This window comes from Heteronotia binoei, chromosome 17 (assembly GCF_032191835.1).
Source record: "Heteronotia binoei isolate CCM8104 ecotype False Entrance Well chromosome 17, APGP_CSIRO_Hbin_v1, whole genome shotgun sequence".
Lineage (NCBI taxonomy): Eukaryota > Metazoa > Chordata > Lepidosauria > Squamata > Gekkonidae > Heteronotia > Heteronotia binoei.
This window is the reverse complement of record NC_083239.1, coordinates 54,735,674-54,751,372: the sequence shown is the minus strand read 5'-3', so window position 1 is coordinate 54,751,372 and position 15,699 is coordinate 54,735,674. Positions and strand designations below refer to the sequence as shown.

The window sequence follows — 15,699 nt, the reverse complement described above, 5'->3', positions numbered from 1 at the left end:
CATCTGGCGTTCATGTGTTGTGGCTCTCAAACATCTGACTTTATTCTGTGTGGCTCTTACATCATGCAAGTTTAGCCTGGATGCTTATCCTGGAGAGGAGGCGGCTGAGAGGTGATAGGATCACCATCTTCAAGTACTTGAAGGGCTGTCCTGTAGAGGATGGTGTGGAATTGTTTTCTGTGGCCCCGGAAGGTAGGACCAGAACCAGTGGGTTGAAATTAAATCAAAAGAGTTTCTGGCTCAACATTAGGAAGAACTTCCTGACCATTAGAGCGGTTCCTCAGTGGAACAGGCTTCCTCGGGAGGTGGTGGACTCTCCTTCCTTGGAGGTTTTTAAACAGAGGCTGGATGGCCCTTTGACAGCAATGAAGATCCTGTGAATTTAGGGGGAGGTGTTTGTGAGTTTCCTGCATTGTGCAGGGGGTTGGACTAGATGACCCTAGAGATCCCTTCCAACTCTGTGATTCTAGGATTCTGAGTTTGGCCATCCCTGGCTTAGAGGGAGTATTGACTGGGGATCTCTCTTGTCTTTACCACTGCCACATTATCTAGTGGTGAAGAGCCTGGGCTGCGAGTTCAAATCCCCCCCAGCACTGGACTTGCAGGGCGGCCATAGGCAAGGGGTTTGGTTTTTAGTCTTAGTTGTCACCCCTCCTTCCCCCATTTGGAGGTGTCTGTCCTGATCTACTGGAAGGATGGCAGAGAGATTTACGGGCCAGGCTCCGCACTCTTATAGAAGAGCTCTATAAATATTAATTTGGGTTGCAGCCCTTAATCAGGAGATGGATGAGCCGAAAGTTTAGTTGATTAATCTGCGAGGAGAAATTTTAATCGGCGCGGCTGTGAAATGAAGGCGCGTTTCTTTCTCCTCCCCCCACTTCTTGCTTCTCTTTCCTTAGTGCGATGGGCAATAAGAAGAAAGGGAATCTTATCGAAATGCCCTTTTCCATCGAACAAAAGAGCCCTGGCTCGTCCCTCCACTTCCCGCTTTTCAAATTACATTTTATTTTTCAATTTGCTTTCCTGCACTGGACTTTGGTGACGTGTGAGCGTGTCCTTGGCTGTCCCCTTTACTTTTATTTGCTTTGTTTATGCCTCCCTCCCTCCCCAGTGCTCCCCCCCCAAAAGCAACATACAACAGCCTTCCCCTCCCTATTTTTTTCCTCACGGTAACCCTGAGAAGTAGGTTAGGCCGAGGGGGTGACCGACCCAAGGCCGTCTAGCATTCCTGCATGGCAGAGTGAGGATTCGAACTTGGGCCTCTCTGACACTCTCAGCCACACCACCTCAATCAAATATGGATTCTTCACTCCACTAGGATTATTATCATGTCCTGTTGCTGCCCACTTGAAGCCCGCTGATGTCAACCCCACAGAGGTGGTTGCCCATTGCCTGATTCTGCACAGCAGCCCTGGACTTCCCTGGTGGTCTCCCATCCAAGCACTAACTAAAGTTGACCCTTCTTAGCTTCTGACCTCCCGCTCTTGTCCCCCAAGCACCAAGAATACAAAGCATCCCTGCCCCAGACTTAAGAACATCCAGTCCAACACTCAGTGTCACAGAAGAACATAAGAGAAACCATGTTGGATCAGGCCAATGGCCCATCCAGTCCAACACTCTGTGTCACAGAAGAACGTAAGAGAAGCCATGTTAGATCAGGCCAGTGGCCCATCCAGTCCAACACTCTGTGTCACAGAAGAACATAAGAGAAGCCATGTTGGATCAGGCCAATGGCCCCTCCAGTCCAACACTCTGTGTCACAGAAGAACATAAGAGAAGCCATGTTGGATCAGGCCAATGGCCCATCCAGTCCAACACTCTGTGTCACAGAAGAACATAAGAGAAGCCATGTTGGATCAGGCCAGTGGCCCATCCAGTCTGACACTCTGTGTCACACCGTGGCCAAAACCCAAATGCCATCAGAAGTTCCGCCAGTGAAACCAATCCAGAGTGCTGGGGGGAAAGTCGGGAAAAGAGGCTGAGGAAGAACTGAACAAGCGAAACCATGAGGACTCCTGAATATACGGTTCCTTATTCTCTCATGAGCGGAACACCAAAGGACTCCGCGCAAAACTGTTTACACAGCTGTTTACTTTGGGGAGGCTGTTGCCTTAAGAAATTCTTGTAGCGATTGCTTGGGGGAGGAAAAGCTCCTTGTCTTCTTTTATTTTGTAGTCTGTGTTTTACATTGCACTAAATAAGAACGTATATACACACTATTAGCATGAAGGTGTTATTGTTTACCGGTGATTTTCATCGCAGCTGTTCTTTCCATACGCACCAGTTCCGGTTCCATATTCCGTTACTTCCCCTGGAGAAAATGGCTGCTTTGGAGGGTGAGCTCTTTGGCATTGCTCCTTGCTGAGGCCCTTCCCCTCCCCAAACCCCGCCCTCCGCTGGCTCCACCCCCAAAAAATCTCCAAGTCTTTCTCCACCCTGAGCTGGTGACCCTAGGAAAGCTTATTTGCGCATTTTGGGTGGAGAGGAATACTGACGGAGAGACACTTGGACGAGGCTGGAATTGTCAAGGAGCGAGGCACGTCCCTCCCCGCATTCCTCCCCCTTCCACCTTTACCCTCCAGAAAGGCCCTGAGGGGTAGACTGCCCGGGCTGCCCCGCTACCTGACCTCGAAAGCCCCGCGCGCCAGACCCAGATTTGAGCAGGTCAGACCCAGATTTGAGCAGGTCAGCCGCAAGCACTCAGTGGGGAGTAAAAAGCCCTCTCCGGATGCACTTACAAACATCTGGCGGAGATCCCAGGGGTTACTTTAAGCACATTTGATTTATTTAAATATTTAAAGCACTTCTGCCGCCCCCCCCCTCCCCACAGCGCTTGTGGGTTTTTTTGCTATCCGTTGCAACATCCAGCGTCCCCAACTCTCGGTTTTCCTTCCCTCCCACCCCCCAACCACGTTTCTAGCTCTTACGGGTGCAGAAGGCAGCTTCCACACTCTATAGGCCGGTGATATCTTGGGAGTTGGCAGGGTGTGGGCGGGAGGGTCGCCAGAGGGCGGGAAGAAGGGCTGTGCCCCCTCGCCCTCCCTGCGAAGAGACGGGAAAGACGGAAAGGGGTCAGCGGAATACAGATAACTTCTTCCGTACAGCCATCTGGTTGCGCCCTACGGATTCCCTACAGTTGCCAAGTCCAAGTCAAGAAATATCTGGGGACTTTGGGGGTGGAGCCAGGAGACTTTCGGGGTGGAGCCAGGAGCAAGGGTGTGACAAGCATCATTGAACTCCAAAGGGAGTTTTGGCCATCACATTTCAAGGGACGGCACATCTTTTAAATGCCTTCCTTCTGTAGGAAATAATGGATAGGAGCACCTTCTTTGGGGGCTCATAGAATTGGACCCCCTGATCCAATCTTTTTGAAACTTAGGGATTATTTTGGGGAGAGCCACTGGATACTATACGGGAAATTTGGTGCCTCTACCTCAAAAAACAGGGCCCCCAGAGCCCCAGATACCCGTGGATAAATTCTTCATTATTTTCTATGGGAATGTCTCCCTAGGGAATCATGAGTACCCAGGAGACATTTCCCTCCCCTCCCCCCGCTTTCTGATGACCCTGAAGCGGGGGGAGGGCCTCCAAACCGGGGGATCCCCTGCCCCCACCTGGGGATTGGCAACCCTATGGATTCGTCAGTCGGCACTTCTAAGTGTTGTTTGGCATGGGGTGACAGCGGTGTCTCCCCCCGAAGGTCAGGCCCCGTGGAGAATGGCCCCGATTGTTTCCTGCCGCCCGTCTTCCCCTTGGTTGTTTGCGAGCGCTGCTGACCTTGGAGCGCAGCATTGGTTTTGTGGTGCTCGACTGTTTTGTTCCAAGACCTGGAGTGCTCCCCCGGCTGCTTTTTCTCCTGGGGGGTCTTGCAGTGTTGTGGTGGTGGGGAGAATGATGATGCTCCTCTGGAGAGCTGAGCTGCGTTAGGCCGAGGCGGGGAGGAGGGAGGGAGTTTGTGAGTCAGCCTCAACTGGGGAGGGAGGAGGCGAGCGAGCGAGTGGGCCGGGCACTCTTGGGCATCGCACGTAGGCAGAGAGAACAGCATCCTTTCCTCCAAAGCCTCCAAACCGGAGCTTTTTTTTCTTCTCTTCACTCCTGTCCTGTCTTACCGGCCCATCTCCAGATTCTGATTGTAGGCTCCTTGGGGGCAGGGTCCTGCCCTCCTTTTCCTTCTGTTTCTTGGAAAGGGTCAGGGGTGGGAGGAGCTCCTTTACATATTAGGCTACACACCCACGATGGAGCCAGTCTTCCAAGAGCTTACGAAAAAGAGCCTTGTAAGCTCTTGGAGCCCTGTGGCGCAGAGTGGTAAAGCTGCAGTACTGCAGTCTGAACTCTCTGCTCACGACCTGAGTTTGATCCTGGCAGAAGCTGGTTTCAGGTAGCAGGCTCGAGGTTGACTCAGCCTTCCATCCTTCCAAGGTCGGTAAAATAGTACCTAGCTTGTTGGGGGGAAAGCGTAGATGACTGGGGAAGGCAATGGCAAACCACCCCGTAAAAAGTCTGTCATGAAACGTTGTGAAAGCAGCGTTGCCCCAGAGTCAGGACGGTGGCTCAGTGGTAGAGCATCTGCTTGGTAAGCAGAAGGTCCCAGGTTCAATCCCTGGCATCTCCAAAAAAGGGTCCAGGCAAGTAGGAGTGAAAAACCTCAGCTTGAGACCCTGGAGAGCCGCTGCCAGTCTGAGAAGACAATACTGACTTTGATGCACCAAGGAGGGTCTGATTCAGTAGAAGGCAGCTTCATATGTTCTGTTATTAGGGGAGGAATGGTGGCTCAGTGGCAGAGCATCTCCTTGGGAAGCAGAAGGTCCCAGGTTCAATCCCCGGCATCTCCAACTAAAAAGGGTCCAGGCAAATAGGCGTGAAAAACCTCAGCTTGAGACCCTGGAGAGCCGCTGCCAGTCTGAGAAGACAATACTGACTTTGATGCACCAAGGAGGGTCTGATTCAGTAGAAGGCAGCTTCATATGTTCTGTTATTAGGGGAGGAATGGTGGCTCAGTGGCAGAGCATCTGCTTGGGAAGCAGAAGGTCCCAGGTTCAATCCCCGGCATCTCCAACTAAAAAAGGTCCAGGCAAATAGGCGTGAAAAACCTCAGCTTGAGACCCTGGAGAGCCGCTGCCAGTCTGAGAAGACAATACTGACTTTGATGCACCAAGGAGGGTCTGATTCAGTAGAAGGCAGCTTCATATGTTCTGTTATTAGGGGAGGAATGGTGGCTCAGTGGCAGAGCATCAGCTTGGGAAGCAGAAGGTCCCAGGTTCAATCCCCAGCATCTCCAGCTGAAAAGGGGTCCAGGCAAGTAGGAGTGAAAAACCTCAGCTTGAGACCCTGGAGAGCTGCTGCCAGTCTGAGTAGACAATACTGACTTTGATGGACCGAGGGTCGGATTCAGTATAAGGCAGCGTCATATGGCCCTATGACTGCTGCTCGCACAGGGGACTACCTTTGCCTTTTAAAGCTCTTGGAGGATTGGCTACAGCAGGGGTGTGCGGCCTAATTGGCAAAGCAGCCCCTGCTAGAATTCCACCCTTGGAAAGGGTTGAATAAATTCTGGAGTGCAGGAAGGGTTGTGGAACCCGAGAGGCAAACCCGTTCATCACGGTGGGAGCTTTTGTGAGCGGGAGCCCTATGTGTGAAGGGTTTGCCCTCGGTTGACAGATAAATACAGATCGTAGAAGGATGGCTATTCTGAATAAAGCAGAACGGTCTCGAGGGGGGTGTAGTATTACATGGTGGAGCACAGATAAAGCTACGGCCCTGGCAGAACGTGAACCCAATCCGTGCTACTCACTCCCCACCAGCTGCTCCGTTTACCAGTGAAAGACCCTAACTTTGCGACCTTTCCTTCTATGTGTATGTCAAGGGGCCTTGTTTTTCTTTTTCTGTATGCTGGATGTCTTAAGATGCTCTGTGCTTGCTTCATCTTGGTTTTGCCCTGCCTATTGTGACAGTCACCACGTGTTCATTTCTAGCACCCTGCAGAAGGGAATGAAGCTTGTGTCTCAAGGCCAAGTTGTCTCTTCTCCGAGACAGCTCAGCTGCCAAATGTTTGGTTGACAAAAGGTGTTGGTGGGAACCAATTAGTACAACTTTACGTGGGCTTTTTGGCCTGTATTTCTGGCGGGCTGCATAACGGCCCTAGGAAAGGTGTAGAGCAGGGGTGTCAAACTCTTTTGTTATGAGGGCCAGATCTGATATAAATGAAACTTTGGTGGGCTGGGCCAGGTGTATTACCTATTTAAGATTAGGTAACTGAGATACAAACTTGAGAAAGGCACAGACAAACACAATTAAAGATTTTTTTTTTAAAGTGCTTAAAACACTAGCACTTTGGTTTCAAAGGTGCTTTCTTTGTATTTCTCCCATTGGATCCAGGGAACTGGGCAAAGGAAGCTCTGGCTCTTTCCTTCCTTCCCCAGGGGATGAGGAGGGGGAGGAGCCAGAGCCAATAGAAGGAAGAGAGGTTTGGCTTAGTAGCTCTGCTGTGCGATTGAGAGAGCCTGGCAAAGCAAGCTATCCTTCCTCCCCAAGGGAGGAGCCTCAGCCAATGGAGAAAATAGAGGCTTTGCTCTGTAGCTCCTGTGCGATTGAGCAAGCCTTGCAAAGCAAGCTGTGACGCAGAAGGAAGCAAGAGAGAGGGAGAAGGAAGCAGATGACAGCCAGTTGCTCGGGGGCCTGATAGGAGCTTTCCGGGGGCCTGATTCGGCCCCAGGCCAGATGTTTGACACCCCTGGTGTAAAGAGCTGGCCACCCCAAAGGTTCTAAAACAGATGTGCATTGTTACTGTTTCTATCTGTCAGTAAAGCCAGCTTTCTGACTACACTGGAAGCCTTCTCTAATTGAGGGTAGTTCCAGAGCTGGCAGGATAGGCTGAGAGAGCAGCTGGCACCAGGGCACCTAGTAGAGGTGCAGGGGTGGGAATTGGAACCCAGGTCGTCTGTGTCCCTGTCTAATCGCTGCAAGACTTTGGCTGTCTTTTTTGGGGGGCAGGGGAGGGGGGATGTTGACAATTTTTGAAAGAGCTCAGCGTTGCTAGACTTGTTCTCAATGGTTTTCCTCATTCCAGAGCCTCTGGAAGGTGGATCTCAGAGCGGGACAGAGTCTCTGGTTTGATCCCGGGGCCAGTTGGGTGCTCTCCGCCTGGCCTACCCCACAGGGGTGTTGTGTGGACAAGATGATTCAGGGGAAACCCTGTTAGGAAATAATGAGCTCCCCAGAGAAAGAGCGGAGTAAGAATGGGCTGTGTGGATGCATTGCTCCATGCGTTGCTGCGGTTGCCAACTCTGAGTTGGGAAATTCCTGGAGGTTGTGGAGGCGGAGCCTATAGAGGGCAGGGTTTGGGGAGGGGCGGGGCTTCAGCAGCATATGATCCCAGAGAGTTCTCCCCTCCAAATCAACCATTTCCTTTACTCTCTTGCTTTTAAATCTAAAGAGTTTTTGGCTAAACGTTAGGAAGAACTTCCTGACTGTTCGAGCAGTTCCTCAGTGGAACAGGCTTCCTCGGGAGGTGGTGGCGGGCTCTACTTCCTTGGAGGTTTTCAAACAGAGGCTGCATGGCCATCTGACAGTGATGCGGATTCTGTGAATTTAGCTAGATCATGAGAAGGAGGGCAGGAAGGGCTGCAGCAGCGCTTAGGTCTCCTTGCCCTTTCTTACACGCCCAGGGAAATGCTGATGGCCACTTTGAACATAAGAGAAGCCATGTTGGATCAGGCCAGTGGCCCATCCAGTCCAACTCTCTGTGTCACAGAAGAACATAAGAGAAGCCATGTTGGATCAGGCCAGTGGCCCATCCAGTCCAACACTCTGTGTCACATAAGAACATAAGAGAAGCCATGTTGGATCAGGCCAATGGCCCATCCAGTCCAACTCTCTGTGTCACACAGTGGCCAAAAAACCCCCAGGTGCCATCAGGAGGTCCATCAGTGGGGCTAGAAGCCCTCCACTGTGCCCCCCCCCAAGCACCAAGCATACAGAGCCCCAGACAGAGAATTCCAACAATACGGTGTGGCTAATAGCCATTGATGGACCTCTGCTCCATTTGTTGTTGTTCAGTCGCACAGTCTTTGCGACCCCATGGACCAAGTCACGCCAGGCCCTCCTGTCTTCCACCATCCTCCGAAGTCTGCTCAAATTCGTGTTTGTTATGTCAGCAACGCTGTCCAGCCATCTCCTCTTTTGCCGTCCCCTTCTTCTTTTGCCTTCTGTCTTTCCCAGCATCAGGGTCTTCTCCAGCGAGTGCTCCCTTCTCATTGGGTGGCCAAAGGATTGGAGCTTCAGCTTCAGCATCTGACCTTCCAGGGAACAGTCTGGGTTGATTTCCCTTAGGACTGACGTATTGGATCTTCTTGCAGTCCAAGGGACTCTTAAGATTCTTCTCCAGCACCACATCTCAAAAGCATTTCTTCTTCTGCGCTCGGCCTTCCTTATGGTCCAGTTCTCACAGCCATACATGACTACTGGGAATACCATCGATCCATATGTTTATCCAATCCCCTCTTGAAGCCGTCTCTGGGGTCAGGAATTTTATTTTCTCCAGGCTGTGTTGACCAGGGATGCTGGAGAAGTTTTTTTTTTTTTGCCATCTTCTGAGCTTAGAGCAAGGGTCACTGGTGTGCATGTGTGTGTGGCGGGGAGGTAGTTTCCTGCAATGTGCAGGGAGGTTGGACTAGATGACCCTTCCAACTCTGACTCTCTGATCTTGAGACCAGCTGCAATCCTGAAAGGTCTCCAGGCCACCCCTGGAGGTTGGCAACCCTCTGCACACCCCGAGGTGCCCTGCGGCACTCAGCCTATCGATTCGTGTGCTGCAGCTGTTGAGGCGTAGCTTGGATTTCGAAAGCCCGTTTTAGAACCATTAATGCGTTTCCCCCCCCCAAGTGTGGTCGAAAGAACAAACGAGCACACCTTTCCTCCAAATGGCTGGAAGGCTGGCGATCGTGGAGTAAAGGAGCAGAGCAGGAGGAGGAGAGGTGTGGTAGCTCAGTGGCAGAGCACCTGCTCGCCACGCGGAAGGTCCCAGGTTCGATCCCTGGCTTCTCCACTTAAAAAGGACCAGGCAATAGAGGATGGGGAAAACCTCTGGGCCACTGTCGGTCTGTGTAGATAGAAGATACTCGATGGAGCGAGGGTCTGATTCAGTAGAAGGCAGCCTCATGTATGTTCATGGAGAGCCAGTTTGGTGTAGTGGTGAAGCGTGCGGACTCTTAACTGGGAGAACCGGGTTTGATTCCCCACTCTTTCACTTGCAGCTTCTGGAACGGCCTTGGGTCAGCCATAGCTCTGGCAGAGGTTGTCCTTGAAAGCTCAGCTGCTGTGAGAGCCCTCTCAGCCCCACCCACCTCACAGGGTGTCTGTTGTGGAGAGAGAAGATATAGGAGATTGTGAGCCGCTCTGAGTCTCTGATTCAGAGAGAAGGGAGGGGTATAAATCTGCCGTCTTCTTCTTCTTTGATTCCCCACGGCACCTGCTAGCATGGCCTTGGGTCAGCCATAGCTCTGGCAGAGGTTGTCCTTGAAAGGGCAGCTTCTGGGAGCGCTCTCTCATCCCCACCCACCTCACAGGGTGTCTGTTGTGGGGGAGGAAGGGAAAGGAGATTATGAGCCGCTCTGAGGCAGTGATGCTCTGTATTCTTGGTGCTTGGGGTGGGGGGACAACAATGGGAGGGCTTCCAGTGTTCTGGCCCCACTGATGGACCTCCTGATGGCACCTGGGGTTTTTGGCCACCGTGTGACACACTGTTGGATTGAATGGGCCACTGGCCTGATCCAACAGGGCTTCTCTTATGTTCTTACGGTGTGGTGTGGGAGAGGCCCCGCTCACCCAGAGATTCAATTTGCTGCCCTAAAGATTGTAAAGTTTACAGTCGAACCTTGGTAGAAAGAAAAAGCCCAGGCTCGGGGTTCTTCTGCAGGGAATTGGGGTTCGTGGCAGCCGGGAGACCACCGAGGCTTCATGTTTTCTCTCTCTTTCTCTTTTGTAAATCAATGTTTGATATTTAGTAATTTGAGATGAATTAAGCTGATAATTGATGTTTACCAGATCCCACGCCTTGTGTTTGTTCGCTGGTATTTGATCATGAAATATTCATCTCCTCTGATGCTGTCGGGAGGCGTCTTGGTGTTCTGCACGGCTGCTCTGGATGCGTCTCTGGGGGGGCCCGGGGAGGGGTCAGACGGAAAGGTGGGGCTGGTCAGTTTGCGGGCAGTCGGAGGCCTGCTTTGAGGGGTGGGGGGAGCATCGGGGAAGGCCCCACCTTGCTGGCCTTCGTGGGAGCGGCGCTGAGGAATATCCGGCAGTGTCAGGCAGCAGGTTTTGGAAGAGGGCGCTCCCCAGCAGAGCCACAAACGGGGTCCGCCCCTCTCCGCTTCCTGTCAGCAGCCGGGTTGCCAACAGGGCTGGAGAAAAGCGGCCTGAAGCTTTTATTTAGGGCAGTCGCAAACACCTGGTTGACAGAGTCGCCGGCTCCAGGTTGGAAAAGAACTAGAGATTTGGGGGGGGGGGGAAGGGAAGGTAGGCTTGGGGGAGGGGCTTCAGGGGGTAGCCGTGTAGGTCTGAAGCAAAAGAACCAAGTTCGAGTCTGGTCAGGCACCTTAAAGGCAAACATATTTTTATGCAAAGTCTAAGCTTTCGTGTGCACGCACACTTCCTCAGATACATGCACACGAAAGCTTATACCCAGAATTAGACTTTGTTAGTTTTCAAGGTGGCATTGGACTCAAATGCGCATTGGGATGCCCATGTCTCGAATCCGGAAGCTGCAGCTGGTGCAGAATGCTGCAGCCAGGCTGTTACTGGGTCTCTCTATTCGGGATCGTGTGCAGCCGGGGCTGCAGAGACTGCATTGGCTGCCAATAGTGTTCCGGATTCGCTACAAGGTGCCGGTTATTTACCTATATGGCTGAGGACCTGTCTACCTTAGGGACCGTCTCTCCCCACATAATACCCAGAGGGTACTTAGATCTGGATCACAAAACCTATTAGAAATCCCCGGGCCGAGGGAGGCGAGATTGAAGGCTACCAGAGAATGAGCCTTCTCTGTTGCAGCCCCCCCACTGGTGGAACCAACTCCCGGATGATGTTAGAGCCCTGCGGGATCTTGCCCAATTCCGCAAGGCCTGCAAAACGACACTATTTCGAATGGCCTTCAACTAAAGTACAGAGTCGCTCAACCTCGTGGTATGGAACTTAGCACCAAAACTGCTGCTTTGAAATTGTTTTAATACTTTAAATTGCAATTGTTAATTTTAACTGATATTATTGTAACTGTTTTTACTGCTTTATGGTTCTATTGTGGGGGGAGGGGTGGGCTCCCTCTTGGGTATCCTGCCCCCCCAGGGAAAGTGTATGCGCAATACATAGCCTCTCCTTCCTGGTGTAGTGAACGCCGCGTGGTCACTGTCCGGCTATGCCTGGCAGATGGTCACTGCAATGGCCTCTCCTGCATTACTGCATCCGTGGCAACACCTTCTCGCTGGTCCCCCCCGTTTCTCACAGAGTTTGCCACGTCATGGTGCGACCGAATGTCCGGCGGTATAACCGGATGGGCAGGCTGGGCTCACCAACCTCGTCAGCCAAGAGAAGGAAAACTCTAACATCAAACCCGGGCAGATAGAGCTCGTTAATGTAACACCTACCACCTGGAGGACTCGCTGCCGGCGTCCCGGCTTACTGGGCCATGGCAGATGACCCCAAGGTGAAAGGGTGGAGCCAGTACTGCGCACACTGTGCCTCACCTAAAAATTCCTCTGCGCAGGCCTGAAGGGCATATCCGGAAGGGGTTCTATTGTTTTATTGTGGATATTCAATGTTGTTAGCCGCGCTGAGCCTGCTTCAGCGGGGAGGGTGGGATATAAATACGAAGAATAAATAAATAAATAAACAAACGTCATTCAATGATGCCCTAGCGCCTACTCTGCAAAGTGGCCATTTTCTCTAGGCAAACGGACCTTTGTCTCCTGGAAACCAATTGTAACCCTAGGAGATCTCCAGGCCCCACCTGGAGATTATGCAATCCACAAAGAGAATCACGGCAATTGTAGGCAGAGAAACCCAAAGCACGAGGCTTTCCGTGAAAACCAGCCTCCGTACAACCCACAAACTCACCAAACGATTCAACAATTACAGAAGCATATATTAGTTTATGACAGACCATCCAATTAGGCCTTAGCAAAATAGGGAACGCGTTCGCCAAGAATCAATCCAGTCTTTATAGCAAGCGTTGCTCAGTTCATTCCAAGGAATCCTGGTGAAATAGTTGTGCAATGGATCAATCTCTCTCCATAGATGCAGCCAGCAATCCAAAAGGTTGAAAAGAACGAGGTCGTACTGGAACCCTTGTTTTGCACAGGCTTCTTCGAGCTGCAAAAATCCTTTTTACAACATTTTCATACCCTGGGCAAAAAACGCCATTCCATTATAACATTGAAAGGAACTAATTGTATGGTCTATCGTGAACTAATATATGCTTTTGTAATTGCTGAATTGTTTGGTGAGTTTGTGGGTTGTATGGAGGCTGGTTTTCATGGAAAGCCTTGTGCTTTGGATTTCTCTACTACCTGGAGGTTGGCAAGTCTACTTGGTCAAATGACCACACCTCTTAAAATGGCAGGACACGTCATTTTCCAGGCTGTTGGGGGGCCTGTATTTTAAGTAATGGTGGGTTATCTGTTTGTGTAGACTCCTCCCCTTTCGTGTAACTCTGTTGCCATAGAGAGATGAATATGGAACTCCCAGTTAAGCATGGAACATAGGAGCAGAACCAATGGGTTGAAATTACATCAAAAGAGTTTCCGACTCAACATTAGGAAGAACTTCCTGACCATTAGAGCAGTTCCTCAGTGGAACAGGCTTCCTCCTTGGGAGGTGGTGGGCTCTCCTTCCTTGGAGGTTTTTCAACAGAGGCTAGAAGACCATCTGACAGCCATGAAGATCCTGTGAATTTAGGGGAAGGTATTTGTGAGTTTCCTGCACAGTGCAGGAGGTTGGACTAGATGACCCTGGGGTGTACCTTCCAACTTGGGAGGTGGTGGGCTCTCCTTCCTTGGAGGTTTTTCAACAGAGGCTAGATGGCCATCTGACAGCCATGAAGATCCAGTGAATTTAGGGGAAGGTATTGGTGAGTTTCCTGCATTGTGCAGGGGGTTGGACTAGATGACCCTGAGGTGTCCCTTCCAACTTGGGAGGTGGTGGGCTCTCCTTCCTTGGAGGTTTTGAAACAAAGGCTCGATGACCATCTGACAGCAATGAAGATCCTGTGAATTTAGGGGGAGGTGTTTGTGAGTTTCCTGCATTGTGCAGGGGGTTGGACTAGATGACCCTGGAGGTCCCTTCCAACTCTAGGATTCTATGTATCGATTTGCAGGGGAAAAAAGATGCTCCCCCTGGGAAAAAAAATGTTCGGCCAAATCCAAAAGAGGGAGAGAGGGGCAGGCCTAATGCCTCCGAACTTGGAAGGTCCTTTTAACCATCCTGGCAGGTAGCGTGAAGCGTGCGCTTGAGTGTACGTCAAAGACAGAACAGGGGAAAGGACACATGTTGATTATTTTGTAGCTTCCCGGTGCTATTTGCATCTTTCTTTGCAAGATATTGTTAAAGCGCTGAAATATTCTGCAGGCACAGGCGATGTCAACAAGGCTGAATCTTGTGATTCAGAAAAGGACGGCTTAGAAAACAGACGACTGAAGGCAGGAGGGCGGGCGAGGGAAGCTCATAAAGCGATGGATGGCTTTGTAGAGAGAGAGAGGGAGAGAAGGGGCGAGGGAAGTTTCTCTTCCCCCTTTCATAATACCAGCCCCGGGGTCACCCGGCGAAGCTGATTGGAAGCGAGTTCAAGACAGACAAAAGGAAGAATTGCTTCCTCCGCCGCACCTCACGTAATTGACTTTACAGAATTCATTACAAGAAGATGCGATGGCCGCTGGCTTTGGATGGCTGTGGGGAAAGGGGGTGAGGTGCATCCTTGTTGGGGAGAGAGAGGTCGGCGGATGCCTTTTTGGGCCTTGATAGCAAAACAGAACCTCCACGCTCAGAGGCAGTGTGCCTCCAAAAGCCCAGTGCTGGGAAGGGAAGGCTGTTGCCCCCTGCATTGTGTTTTTGGGGTTTCCAGGGCTTTTCTGCAGCAGGAACTCCTTTGCCTATTAGGCCACACCCCCCTGATGTAGCCAGTCCTGGAGCTTACAGGGCTCTTCTTACAGGGCTTGCTGTAAGCTCCTGGAGGATTGGCTACATCAGGGGTGTGTGGCCTAATAGGCAAAGGAGTTCCAGCTACAAAAAAAGGCAGATGTGTTCCCCGGCTGGGCAGGTGGCATTGCTCCAAAATCTCTCCCCCGGCAGGGCTCTCTGAATATGCAAAACTTCCCCCCCCCCCATGGCTAATTTAGAGGGCCTTGCTAATAGTTTTTTGCTTGCCCTCCCCTCTGTCCAAATCGAACCATCATTGCTGGCAGGGCTCATTTTGTAGCAGGAGCTCCTTTGCATATTAGGCCACGCCTTCCTGGTGTAGCCAATCCTCCAAGAGCTTACAGTCGGTCCTGTACGAAGAGCCCTGTAAGCTCTTGGGGGATTGGCTGCGTTGGGGGGTGTGTGTGACCAAATAGGCAAAGGAGTTCCTGCTATAAAAAAAAGCCCTGGGAGTTTCCCAGAAGCTGTCAAATACACAACGGCCTTGTGGCTTGACCGGGTACAGCCACTCTTCCTAGGGGCTGTGGCTCTGTGGCACAGCCTCTGCTTGGCATGCAGAAGGTCCCAGGTTCAATCCCCGACATCTCCAGTTAGAAGGACTAGGCAGGAGGTGATGGGAAAGACCTCAGCCTGAGACCCTGGAGAGCCATGAAGTGGGGCTGTGGCTCAGTGGTAGAGCCTCTGCTTGGCATGCAGAAGGTCCCAGGTTCAATCCCCACCATCTCCAGTTCAAAAGGACCAGGCAGCAGGGGATGGGAAAGACCTCAGCCTGAGACCCTGGAGAGCCAGGAAGTAAGGCTGTGGCTCAGTGGTAGAGCCTCTGCTTGGCATGCAGAAGGTCCCAGGTTCAATCCCCGACATCTCCAGTTCAAAGGACCAGGCAGGAGGTGATGGGAAAGACCTCCGCCTGAGACCCTGGAGAGTCATGAAGTGGGGCTGTGGCTCAGTGGCAGAGCCTCTGCTTGGCATGTGGAAGGTCCCCGGTTCAATCCCTGGCATCCCAGGTAGGAGGCGATGTGAAAAACCTCTGCCTAACTGGAGAGCCGCTGCCAGCCCGAGCAGACAATATTGACCTCGAAGAACTAAAGGTCTGATTCAGTATAAGGCAGCTTATACAGCTTGTACTTCAGTATAAGGCAGCCATTTGCAGCTGTTGGAATGGCCTTGGGTCAGCCATAGCTCTTGAAAGAGTTGTCCTTGAAAGGGCAGCTTCTGGGAGAGCCCTCTCAGCCCCACCTGCCTCACAGGGCGTCTGTTGTGGGGGAGGAAGGGAAAGAAGATTGTAGGCCGCTCTGTCCTTGAAAGGGCAGCTTCTGGGAGAGCCCTCTCAGCCCCACCCACCTCACAGGGCGTCTGTTGTGGGGGAAGGAGATCTTGTGAGCCGCTCTGAGACTCTGATTCAGAGAGAATGGCGGGGTATAAATCTGTGGTCTTCTTCTTCGTATGTGTATTCATGTGTTCAGTCTTGGCTCCAAGCTCTTTTCCAATTTCTCAGTGTCTCTTTTTCCTTCTGCGTGT

At 51.7% G+C, this 15,699-nt stretch overlaps 1 non-coding gene across 1 annotated transcript; it reads left to right on the top strand.

Moving 5' to 3' along the window:
* The first annotated feature begins 8,971 nt into the window (after positions 1 to 8,971).
* TRNAG-GCC (transfer RNA glycine (anticodon GCC)) lies at positions 8,972 to 9,043 on the top strand. Its single transcript has one exon. It is a non-coding gene; the product is annotated as a tRNA-Gly (tRNA).
* The last annotated feature ends 6,656 nt before the right edge of the window (positions 9,044 to 15,699 follow it).